The sequence below is a fragment of the Oncorhynchus gorbuscha genome, linkage group LG15 (genome assembly GCF_021184085.1).
Source record: "Oncorhynchus gorbuscha isolate QuinsamMale2020 ecotype Even-year linkage group LG15, OgorEven_v1.0, whole genome shotgun sequence".
Lineage (NCBI taxonomy): Eukaryota > Metazoa > Chordata > Actinopteri > Salmoniformes > Salmonidae > Oncorhynchus > Oncorhynchus gorbuscha.
In genome coordinates, this window is record NC_060187.1 from 66056318 (window position 1) to 66067229 (window position 10912).

General features: G+C 41.1%; 1 protein-coding gene across 2 annotated transcripts in view; it reads right to left on the reverse strand.

Moving 5' to 3' along the window:
• plekhf2 (pleckstrin homology domain containing, family F (with FYVE domain) member 2) overlaps window positions 1-10514 on the reverse strand; it is a 34158-nt gene extending 23644 nt beyond the window's left edge. Inside the window, exon 1 of one of the 2 annotated variants that reach the window (XM_046302350.1) lies at window positions 10496-10514. The gene's annotated coding sequence lies outside the window, so the exon portion shown is untranslated. Of the gene's footprint in view, window positions 1-1369; window positions 1505-10495 lie in introns of those variants that run through there. The other variant, XM_046302349.1, reaches the window with a different exon arrangement.
• Window positions 10515-10912: the final 398 nt, after the last annotated feature.

The window sequence follows — 10912 nt, forward strand, 5'->3', positions numbered from 1 at the left end:
TACAATGACGGCCTACCGGGGAACAGTCTGTTAACTGCCTTGTTCAAGGGCAGAACGACAGATTTTTACCTTCTCAGCTCAGGGATTGACCAAGCAACCTTTTGGTTACTGGCCCAACGCTCTAACCATTAGGCTACCTGGCGCCAAACACCTGATTGTTTTGGGAGATGACAAAAAGCTTACACTGTGCCTTACTGTGTGGGATCTCATCTATAATAAATTGGCTGTGCTAAATTGTTTTGACTAACCAGGTGCCACTAGTGTGCACAGTGTCGATCAAAGCCTCGAGTAATGAACCTATTTGACACAATTGGCTGGAAATGTGCAAAGCTTCAGGAAGCTTTGTTTCCCCATCACTACTGAAAACAAGCGGTGTAACATGGAAATGTCTCTGTGGGAGCCATAACCCTATAAAAGGTGTGTGTAATTTAACCTGTGTTTGTAGGAAATTATTTCTTGATGATATACAGTGGTGTTAAGTACTTAAGTAAAAAAATAAATAAAAAAGTACTACGGTAGTAGTTTTGGGGTATCTGTACTTCACGGTTTATATTTTTTACAACTTTTACGAAACTACATTCCTGAATAACATGTACCTTTTACTCCATACATTTTCCCTGACAGCCAAAAGTACTCGTTACACTTTGACAGGAAAATGGTCCAATTGACACACTTATCAAGAGAACATCCCTGTTCATCCCTACTGTCTCTGATTTGATATTTTGGCAATTCAAATTACTTTTGATAGCTACTTAAGTATATTTAAAACCAAATATTTTGACTTTTACTCAAGTAGTATTTTACTGTGACTTCCATTTTACTTGAGTCATTTTCTATTAAGCTATATTTACTCAAGTATGACAACTGAGTACTTTTTCCCACCTGCTGATATGAAAGATACGTACTTTGTGTTTTCATAACCCTACCGCAAACGATGCGTTAACGTTTAGAACAAGCGTCGGGGCTCTTAAACAAAACACCCCCAGTCAGATACTATCGTCAATGGGCGCTAAATAAGATAGTTCGCAAACGACGTCTATGGTGTACTGGTTAACTAGCTAACATTAGCTACTAGTTTAAGATGACTCGCGTGTTTAACTTGGCTAATGTTATCTCAATATAATACATAATTGGTGTATAGATCAACTTAGTTAGTTGCTAGCTAAGCTCATTAGCCACAATGTTAATGCAAAGGCTAGCTAAATCCTCCATTCGGTCCCGTTTCCAACTTACTAGCTAACTTAGCTGCTGTAGTGTTAGCGCAGCGCAGTGGACAAGTGGTGAGTTAACGTTAGCTAGCTACAGTAGCTGTGACTATGGCTAAGAATATAACATAAATAGTGAGATATCATTCCAACAAAGCACATACCCGACTTTAACTTCGGCCAGCAATTTACTTGTAACTTCGTTTTAATGAAATTCCACACTTGTCAGTCGCCCTCTACCTTGCTGTCCGCGGGTAGCGGCTCACTCGTTGCCTTGAAAGTAATAACAATATGGCTACAGGGAGTAGTGGCGTCACTTGACTTATTCAAAAAAATATGGGAGTGAGTGCTGGACTGGGACGTGCAGTCATAAACAGGACGGGTCGGGGATATTGTGGCTCACTGGCATACAATGGTTTTTGGTCTTTATTTGTCTTATCCATCATTTGTTTTAGGATTAGTCAACAGACCCTGTTGTAAAGTAGGCAGGCTACTCCACTAGTAAATTGGGATCTAACAATAGTAGAGAAGATAACTGCCTGGACTCCCTACTGAGTAAATACTTATGTCATGTTCCACTGCTTAGATGTTTCTGACAGATCTTACAATGCATGATAGGTATTTATCAGCTAACCACCTATAGGTTGGGTTCCCCTGCTCATATGTTGCATGCATCAACCAATGGTTGCGTGTCACGTCATTGACTGACAGATTACTATAACATATAGTGTGGTTGGCTAATACTTAAAATACACTATATACAAAAGGTATGTGGACCCCCCTTCAAATGAGTGAATTTGGCTATTTCAGCCACACCTGTTGCTGACAGGTGTATAACATCGAGCACACAGCCATGCAATCTACATAGACAAACATTGGCAGTAGAATGGCCTTACTAAATAGCTCAGTGACTTTAAACGTGGCACTGTCATAGAATGCCACCTTTCCAACAAGTCAGTTAGTCAAATTTCTGCCCTGCTAGAGCTGCCCCGGTCAACTGTAAGTGATGGTATTGCGAGATAGAAATGTCTAGGAGCAACATGGCTCAGTCGCGAAGTTGTCTGTCCTCTGTTGCAACACTCACTACCGAGTTCCAAACTGCCTCTGGAACCAACGTCAGCACAAGAACTGTTCATCAGGAGCTTCATGAAATGGGTTTCCATGGACGAGCGGCCGCACATAAGCCTAAGATCACCATGCGCAATGCCAAGCGTCGGCTGGAGTTGTGTAATGCTAGCCGCCATTGGACTCTGGAGCAGAGGAAACTGAAGTGATATATCACACTTTACCATCTGGCAGTCCGAATCTGGGTATGGCGGATGCCAGGAGAACGCTACCTCCCCAAATGCATAGTGCCAACTGTAAAGTTTGGTGGAGGAGGAATAATGGTCTGGGGCTGTTTTTCATGGTTTGGGCTAGGCCCCTTAGTTTCAGTGAAGGGAAAATTTAACGCTACAGCATACAATTACATTCTTGATGATTCTGTGCTTCCAACTTTGTGACAACAGTATGGGGAAGGCCTTGACTGGCCTGCACTTGCTCTTGTGGCTGAATGGAAGCAAGTCCCTGCAGCAATGTTAAAACATCTAGTGGAAAGCCTTCCCATAAGAGTGGACACTGTTATAACTCTATATTAATGCCCATGATTTTGGAATGAGATGTTCAACGAGCAGGTGTCCACATACTTTTGGTCATATAGTGTACCTATCCAGGCATTGTAAGATTTGACATGCGTCACCAACACCTGGTCAGAGGAACGCGTCCCAGATGATATAGCAATGTTTCAGTCGATGGCACGCAACCGTTATTTTTTTTGCTTTGCCTCTATTGTGCTTTCAAGACAAATGGGGGGAAAAAACAGGTCAAATCATGATGTCAGTGATCTTCAGGTCAGAAAGTCAGAACTCTAGAAAGATGCCAGAGTTTGGAATGCCGAGTTGGATGACCATTCAAAACTATTTTTCCCAGTTGGAGCTAGTTTTTTCCCCAAATTCCCAGTTGTCTTGAACACATTGAAGTTGCAAGTCTGAGATTTCCGAGTTCCCAGTTTTTGAACGCAGCGTTACGTCAGGAACGGAATAACATACATCACTTTCCCATCAAGCTGATCTGATTTCTCTTCTATACTGAACAAAAATATGCAAAAATTTCAAAGATTTTTCTGAGTTACAGTTCATATAAGGAAATACGTCAATTTAAATAAATTCATTAGGCCCTAATCTATGGAATTCACATGACTGGGCAGGGGTGCAACCATGGGTTGGCCTGGGAGGGCATTGGCTCACCCACTTAGCAGCCAGGCCCAGCCAATCAGAATGAGTTTTTCCCCACAAAAGGCTTTATTACAGACAGAAATACTCCTCAGTGTACTGCGGTTGTGTGGCCGGTTTGATGTACTGTTGAAAATCTCTAAAACGACATTGGATGCGGCTTTTGGTAGAGAAATTAACATTCAATTATCCGGCAACAGCGCTGGTGGAGTCAGCATGCCAATTGAGCTCTCCCTCAACTTGAGACATCTGTGGCATTGTGTTGTGTGACAAAACTGCACATTTTAGAGTGGTCTTTTATTGTCCCCAGCACAAGGTGCACCTGTGTAATGATCATGTTTAATCAACTTCTTGATATGCCACACTGTCAGGTGGATGGATTATCTTGGCAAAGGAGAAATTCTCACGAACAGGGATATAAACTAATTTGTGCACAAAATTTGAGAGAAATAAGCTTTTAGTGAGTATGGACATTTCTGTGATTCTTCATTTCAGCTCATGAAACACAGGACCAATACTTTACATGTTGCATTTATATTTTTGTGTAGTTAAGAGGATCAGGAGAATGCCACATCCTTGCTCCTCTCTTAACTTTATCCTCCAATGCCTAGATCTTTAAATAAGAAACACACTCTTAATAGAGGTGAATATAGCCTGGAGGATCATGTAAGCATGGACAACCATCTAGTACACACAGACATAGCACTAGTAGGTCAGGGATATCCAAGAACACTCAGAAAACATGTTCCTGTACAATTACTTGTACATCTAATTCAGTGCACCTGAATGTTTCACACTTTTATGAGGAGCATATTCCTTAGTCTCTAGCAGCTGATTCTGACCCAGGTTAGGAGTTAGAGCATAGAGCCAGGCTAGGAGTTAGAGCACAATGATAATGCACTGATTATCATCTGAACTACATTGACTGATCATAAACACACACAACAGGTTAAATTGTAGTCCAGAAAACCTGGTGTGTAGCGACAAGAAAGTCTGTTCATTTGAAGTGTGTACTCTGGTGACTACAAGGAAAAGACTCCTCTGGGCAAGTTCCAAAAAACAAATTGGGAGCAAAGGGAGAAATAAACATTCTTATCAGCTCGAGTGGCCTCAAGGAGATTTAGTTCAATCCCAGCTTCATCCTCTAGACCCGTCAAATTTAACTCTGGACCTCAAAGCCAGTTTCATGCATTTTTTATTTGTTCCCCTCTAATAAGGGACTGATTTAGACCTGGGACACTGGGTGTCTGCAATTAATTATCAGGTAGAACAGAAAACCAAAAGGAAGTGAATACCTTTTCTCGAGACTCTTTGTCTCTCCAGGTAGCTAGCTACTAATGGACATTAAAGGAATTTACACAAAGTACCTTTTTTTCACCAAAGCCATGTTTTTGTGTTTTCTAAATCCCTTGTATTTCTTTTTATCTCATCTCCGTGATAAGATTTCTCAAGTTTTCCATTTTTAACATTCCACATGTGTTTTGAGGCGCTGTTGTTCAACAGTGGTAGGTACTCTCCTATCACTGTTGAATTGCGATAAAGGAAATATTGACTGTTGCATCTGGTGAGATGGGCATGATGCCAGCTGCATGTCTTCCTCTGTTTATGGAGCTTTGCAGAGCTGGGACCTGAGTCAGACGTGGTGACCCTGGATTAGGGAGCATTACCACGACACTACACCCACTATGGCATGAGATTATTATTTTGTTATTCTTTGTGTCTACTTCTACCCAATCAAAGCTAAAAACTGAACATAGACAATCACGTTTAATCAGTGTGCAGTATTGTATGATTTTAGTCAACCAAACCACACCAACCTCTATCCTTCTACTGGTTTTCATCTAGCAGGGTCAGACCTAGTAGATTTTAGGTACATGGATGGGTAGACAAAATCAGGTTGCTGCTGTTGGAAAAATAGGGCCATTAATCTGATGACTCCAACACCACAGGACAGTGATAGTGGAGTTTTATGATAAATAGGGGTTTTAATAGTCCTTTATAAATTCCCAACCTGGTCACTTACATCATCACAACCAACTGATACTTTCCTCCTCATCTCTCCACTGGATACGATATACAGTTGAAGTCAGAAGTTTACATACACTTAGGATGGAGTCATTAAAACTTGTTTTTCAACCACTCCACACTCTATTTTTGTGCATGACACAAGTCATTTTTCCAACAATTGTTTACAAACAGATTATTTCACTTATAATTCACTGTATCACAATTCCAGTGGGTCAGAAGTTTACACACACTAAGTTGACTGTGCCATTAAACAGCTTGGAAAATTCCAGAAAATGATGGCATGGCTTTAGAAGCTTCTGATAGGCTAATTGACATAATTTGAGTCAATTGGAGGTGTACCTGTGGATGTATTTCAAGGCCTACCTTCAAACTCAGTGCCTCTTTGCTTGACATCATGGGAAAAGGAAAGGAAATCAGCCAAGACCTCAGAAAAAAATTGTAGACCTCCACAACTCTGGTTCATCCTTGGGAGCAATTTCCAAATGCCAGAAAGTACCATGTACATCTGTACAAACAATAGTATGCAAGTATAAGCACCATGGGACCATGCAGCCATCATACCGCTCAGGAAGGAGGTGCGAAAAGTGCAAATCAATCCCAGAACAACAGCAGAGGACCTTGTGAAGATGCTGGAGGAAACAGGTACAAAAGTATCTATATCCACAGTAAAACGAGTCCTATATTGACATAACCTGAAAGGCAGCTCAGCAAGGAAGAAGACACTGCTCCAAAACCACCATGAAAAAGCTAGACTAAGGTTTGCAACTGCACATGGGGACAAAGATCGTCTCCGGTCTGATGAAACAAAAATAGAACTGTTTGGCCATAATGACCATTGTTATGTTTGGAGGAAAAGGGGATGGGTCGCAAGCCGAAGTACACCATCCCAACCGTGAAGCATGGGGTGGCAGCATCATGTTGTGGGGTTGCATTGCTGCAGGAGGGACTGGTGCACTTCACAAAATAGATGGCATCATGAGGTAGGAAAATTATGTGGTTATATTGAAGCAACATCTCAAGACATCAGTCAGGAAGTCTTTTTTCCTTCTTTTTTTTGCTGTCTGGACAGTGAAACAGCACCGCCCTGTTTCAGTATGTGTTGACCATGTATCTGATGCTGTCTGGACAGTGAAACAGCACTTCTCTGTCTCAGTATGTGTAGCCTATAGAATGTTATACAGTGCCTTCGGAAAGCATCCAGACCCCTTGACCTCCTTCACACCTTGCTAAGCCACAGCCCCACTCCAAAATGGACCCCCCAAAAAATTCACCTTCATCAATCGACACACAATACCCCACAATGACAAAGAAAAAACAGTAAAAGAATATATCAAATGAAATATTACATTTACATAAGTATTCAGACCCTTTACTCAGTACTTTGTTGAAGCACCTTTGGCAGTGATTACAGCCACAATTCTGCTTGGGTCAGTCAGGAAGTTAAAGCTTGGTCACAAATGGGAATTCCAAATGGACAATGACCCCAAGCATACTTCCAAAGTTGTGTCAAAATGGCTTAAGGACAACAAAGTCAAGGTATTGGAGGGCCATCACAAAGCCCTGACCTCAATCCTATAGAACATTTGTGGGCAGAACTGAAAAGTGTGTGCAAGCAAGGAGGCCTACAAACCTGACTCAGTTACACCAGCTCTGTCAGAAGGAATGGGCCAAAATTCACCCAATTTATTATTTGAAGCTTGTGGAAGGCTACCCAAAACGTTTGATCCAAGTTAAATAATGTAAAGGCAATGCTACCAAATAGTAATTGAGTGTGTGTAAACTTCTGGCCCACTGGGAATGTGATGAAAGAAATAAAAGCTGAAATAAATCATTTTCACTGCTATTATTCTGGCATTTCATATTCTTAAAATAAAGTGGTGATCCAAACTGACCTAAAACAGGGAATTCTTTACTAGGATTAAATGTCAGGAATTGTGAAAAACTGAGTTTAAATGTAATTGGCTAAGGTGTATGTAAACTTCCAACTTCAACTGTAAATTAGCAGGTTTGCCATCTCAAAAGTGTGCAAAGCAAACGTCATATGTCAAAAATACAATTTAAACATAAATATTGTCATCAAGGACATCAGCCAATGGGGTTGAATCTGACTGCGTAAAAATATAATCTCTAGTTCAGCCTATAATATTCGACCATGCAGTGCAGTGCACATACAGTCATACTGACTTCAAGCCCTGTCCAGTCATATCGTCCCGGACTGACTGGGTCTGGTCCTCGTCTCCAAGAGTCATCTGAAAAAGTGGGTTTGAGAATAGTAATCTGCCATATTTCATTATTTTATGAGAGGGATTATATATGGAATATTTAAATTGGAGCAAAAGATGCAGCCACTGTGTAGGCCTATGTGCGCCCAATAAAGCATATTGGTGAATTGTATATCTAATCATTTGAAAATCTATTGAAAGTAAGTGAGTTGTTTCTATCATCTGCAATAACGACTCTTATAATAGCGATTGGCCTACTGTATAACAATAGCCTAGAATATTATGTTTTTAGTAAATTTTATTGTCTTTTTTTCATATCAAATATTAGGGTTGCAAGACTTCCGTTATGAAATCCACTTTACCAATAATACAATTTGTATGTACTATTCCAGCTGCTGTCATGACTAAATAGACGTCATTGCCTTACTCGTAGTGACAGCTCGACGCGAGACAGCACAGCGCGTGCCCTGTCCTGGAGTCAAATCTGTTTACCACAGCTGTTCTTGCTGTAACATGCAGTTGAAGAGAGGAGGATAGTCATCCTTATTACAGTAACTTCAGTTAATGGTCTGTTTCTCAAATAGACCAATCATGCTGCCGGAGGGAACCGAGCCGACAAACTGTACTCTGTGTTGCTGGACTGTGACCAACAAGATTTTGATGGTAGTTTTTATGGTCATCTTGATTTTTGCTATCTTGTTCGGCAACTCGGTGACATTAGCCGTACTGTGCGGGACTAAGCACTTTCATACGCCCCAGGGATATCTGAAAGCGTCGCTTGCGGTGGCTGACTTGGCGGTAGGGATATTTGTGGTGCCAGTCTCCGTTTACGCAGAGGTGTCGCTTATGTTGAACAACTCCGCGCCAGAATGGATCGTGAACAATTCACAAGCAACAACTTTTCACCCGTGCAATTTAATTGGCCCCATTTTCGCTGGCTGCACCTTTGTGTCCATTACGACTATATTTTTCCTTACTATCGAACGGAGCATCGCGGTTTTGAGGCCGTTGCACAAGGAATCAGTCATTACGCGCAAACGGACAACTATCCTCATACTCTTCTCATGGATGGGAAGTTTCTTTCTGGCTGTGTCTCCGATGATTTTCAGCAATGAAATTGCCCTAGAATATAACCTTTGTAGTAGAATGTGCAATTACGCACTGGGCACCATCGACACGTTTCCTTCCCAGGCATGGAACATTCTCCTGCTCTTTCCCGCGTTTGATTTCACACTCCTTGGTGGAACCGTGGTGATAAATATAATTTCATTGTCTAGCATACGCCAGAACTCAAAGCAGAGAAAACATCTGGCTGAAAGCGAAAGCGGCTCCAAACCCACTTTCTCTGATATCAAGGCTGCCAAAACGATAGGGACCTTAACGCTGGCTTTTACGTTATCCTTCACCCCCATTGCCGTCTTTGTCGTGGGAAATGTTATTGGAAACGAATGGTGCAACTTTTCGCTTTTTGCTTTTTGGATACTGACTACGAATAGCTGTTGGAATGTTATAATATACAGTGTGAGAGACCAGAAGTTTAGGCTGCGCGCGCACAAGCTTCTGATTCCTTCCCAAATCAAGAATGTCTCCAGGACCTCAAAAACGGTGGACATTTTGTCTTAATCCCATTTGGACATTTCTGTACATGTCGAAATGACGGACTTATGATAATGGTACCAAAGACAATGTAATAACGAAATCAAAGCAGCCTACAGAGAAATGCTAGGCTATAGTATCTATGTGATCGATGCTTTACGCCCACACCTGTTAGGGCAGGGATCATCAACTAGGTTCAGCCCGCAGGCAGATTTTTTTGGTCAAGGGGCAGGTACATAATTACAAATAATGTGTCGACTACAAATTTACCGCATGAAACCCAAATAGATCATATTTGACTATAACAATCATTTCAAACATTGGTTACATTTGTTTACGATCACATACACAGTATACCAAACATTAGGAAAACCAATGCTTCCCACAGTGTCAAATTGGCTGGATGTCTTTGGGTGGCGGACTATTCTTGATTCACAAGGGAAACTGTTAAACGTGAATAACCCAGCAGCATTGCGGTTCTTTACACAAACCGGTGCGCCTGGCAACTACTACCATACCCTGTTCAAAGGCACTTACATGTTTTGTCTTGCCCATTCACCCTCTGAATGGCACACATACACAATCCATGTCTCAAGGTTTAAAAATCCTTATTTAACTAGTCTCCCCTTTATATACACTACTTAAAGTGGATTTAATACAGTGACATCAATAAGCGATCATAGCTTTCACCTAGATTTACCTGGTCTGTCTATGTCATGGAAAGAGGTGTTCTTAATGTTTTGTCTACTCAGTGTATATTTCTCCGATTTTTGAAATACTTCAGAACAGACACCAAACATTCAAATCACTTGGAGCTGATTTGCCGTTGTTTTCCCAGTATTTTATGTCCAAAAATAAAAAATAAAATGACATCATAAAAGCATAACACGTTTTCAAATATGATGGTATAGCAGCTGTGTCTTAGGTTATGTCATGTTCAGTGCACACTTAGCCATTATGTGAAATTATTGTTTTTAGTCAGCAATACTTGTCAACGTGTAAACTGTGTGTACTACACTTTCTCAAATATGTGGTATTATTGACACAATGTGCTCGCTGACTATTAAAAATACGTGTATTTTTTGTTACAAATACAATTTATGGAGCCTTTTCATATGGGTGGAAGTTGCACTTTCTATTAACACCATAATCACAGACGGGAGCTACAACTCACCTCACTCTGATAGGCTACTTTGGGGTAGTGCGGCGTGTGAGGGCGCAGAGGGTCAATCTCAACATTAACAAGAACATGGCAGCATATGAATTTGTTTTGTGCAGAAATGATAATAGTTGGTTATTAAAATGGTAGCCTGAAAGGAATGAATACGATGATGATGAAGATGTGTAATGCGTCTGTTCTATTATAGGTGTCCTATAGGCAGGCCGAAGTGTCCATCATTGTCAATCTGATTACGCACACACCCACTCGTACGCGTACGCACAAACACACAGGGAGAAAATATTCAAACGTTGCCAGTGGTAATCTTGAGCAGAGTTGGAATTTTTCTAAAACGGTCTTAAATTTCGTTTTGGGGATTACGGCTCCGCGGAGCTGCAATCATGAGTTTCTTCTCTGATATCCAGCCTTGCG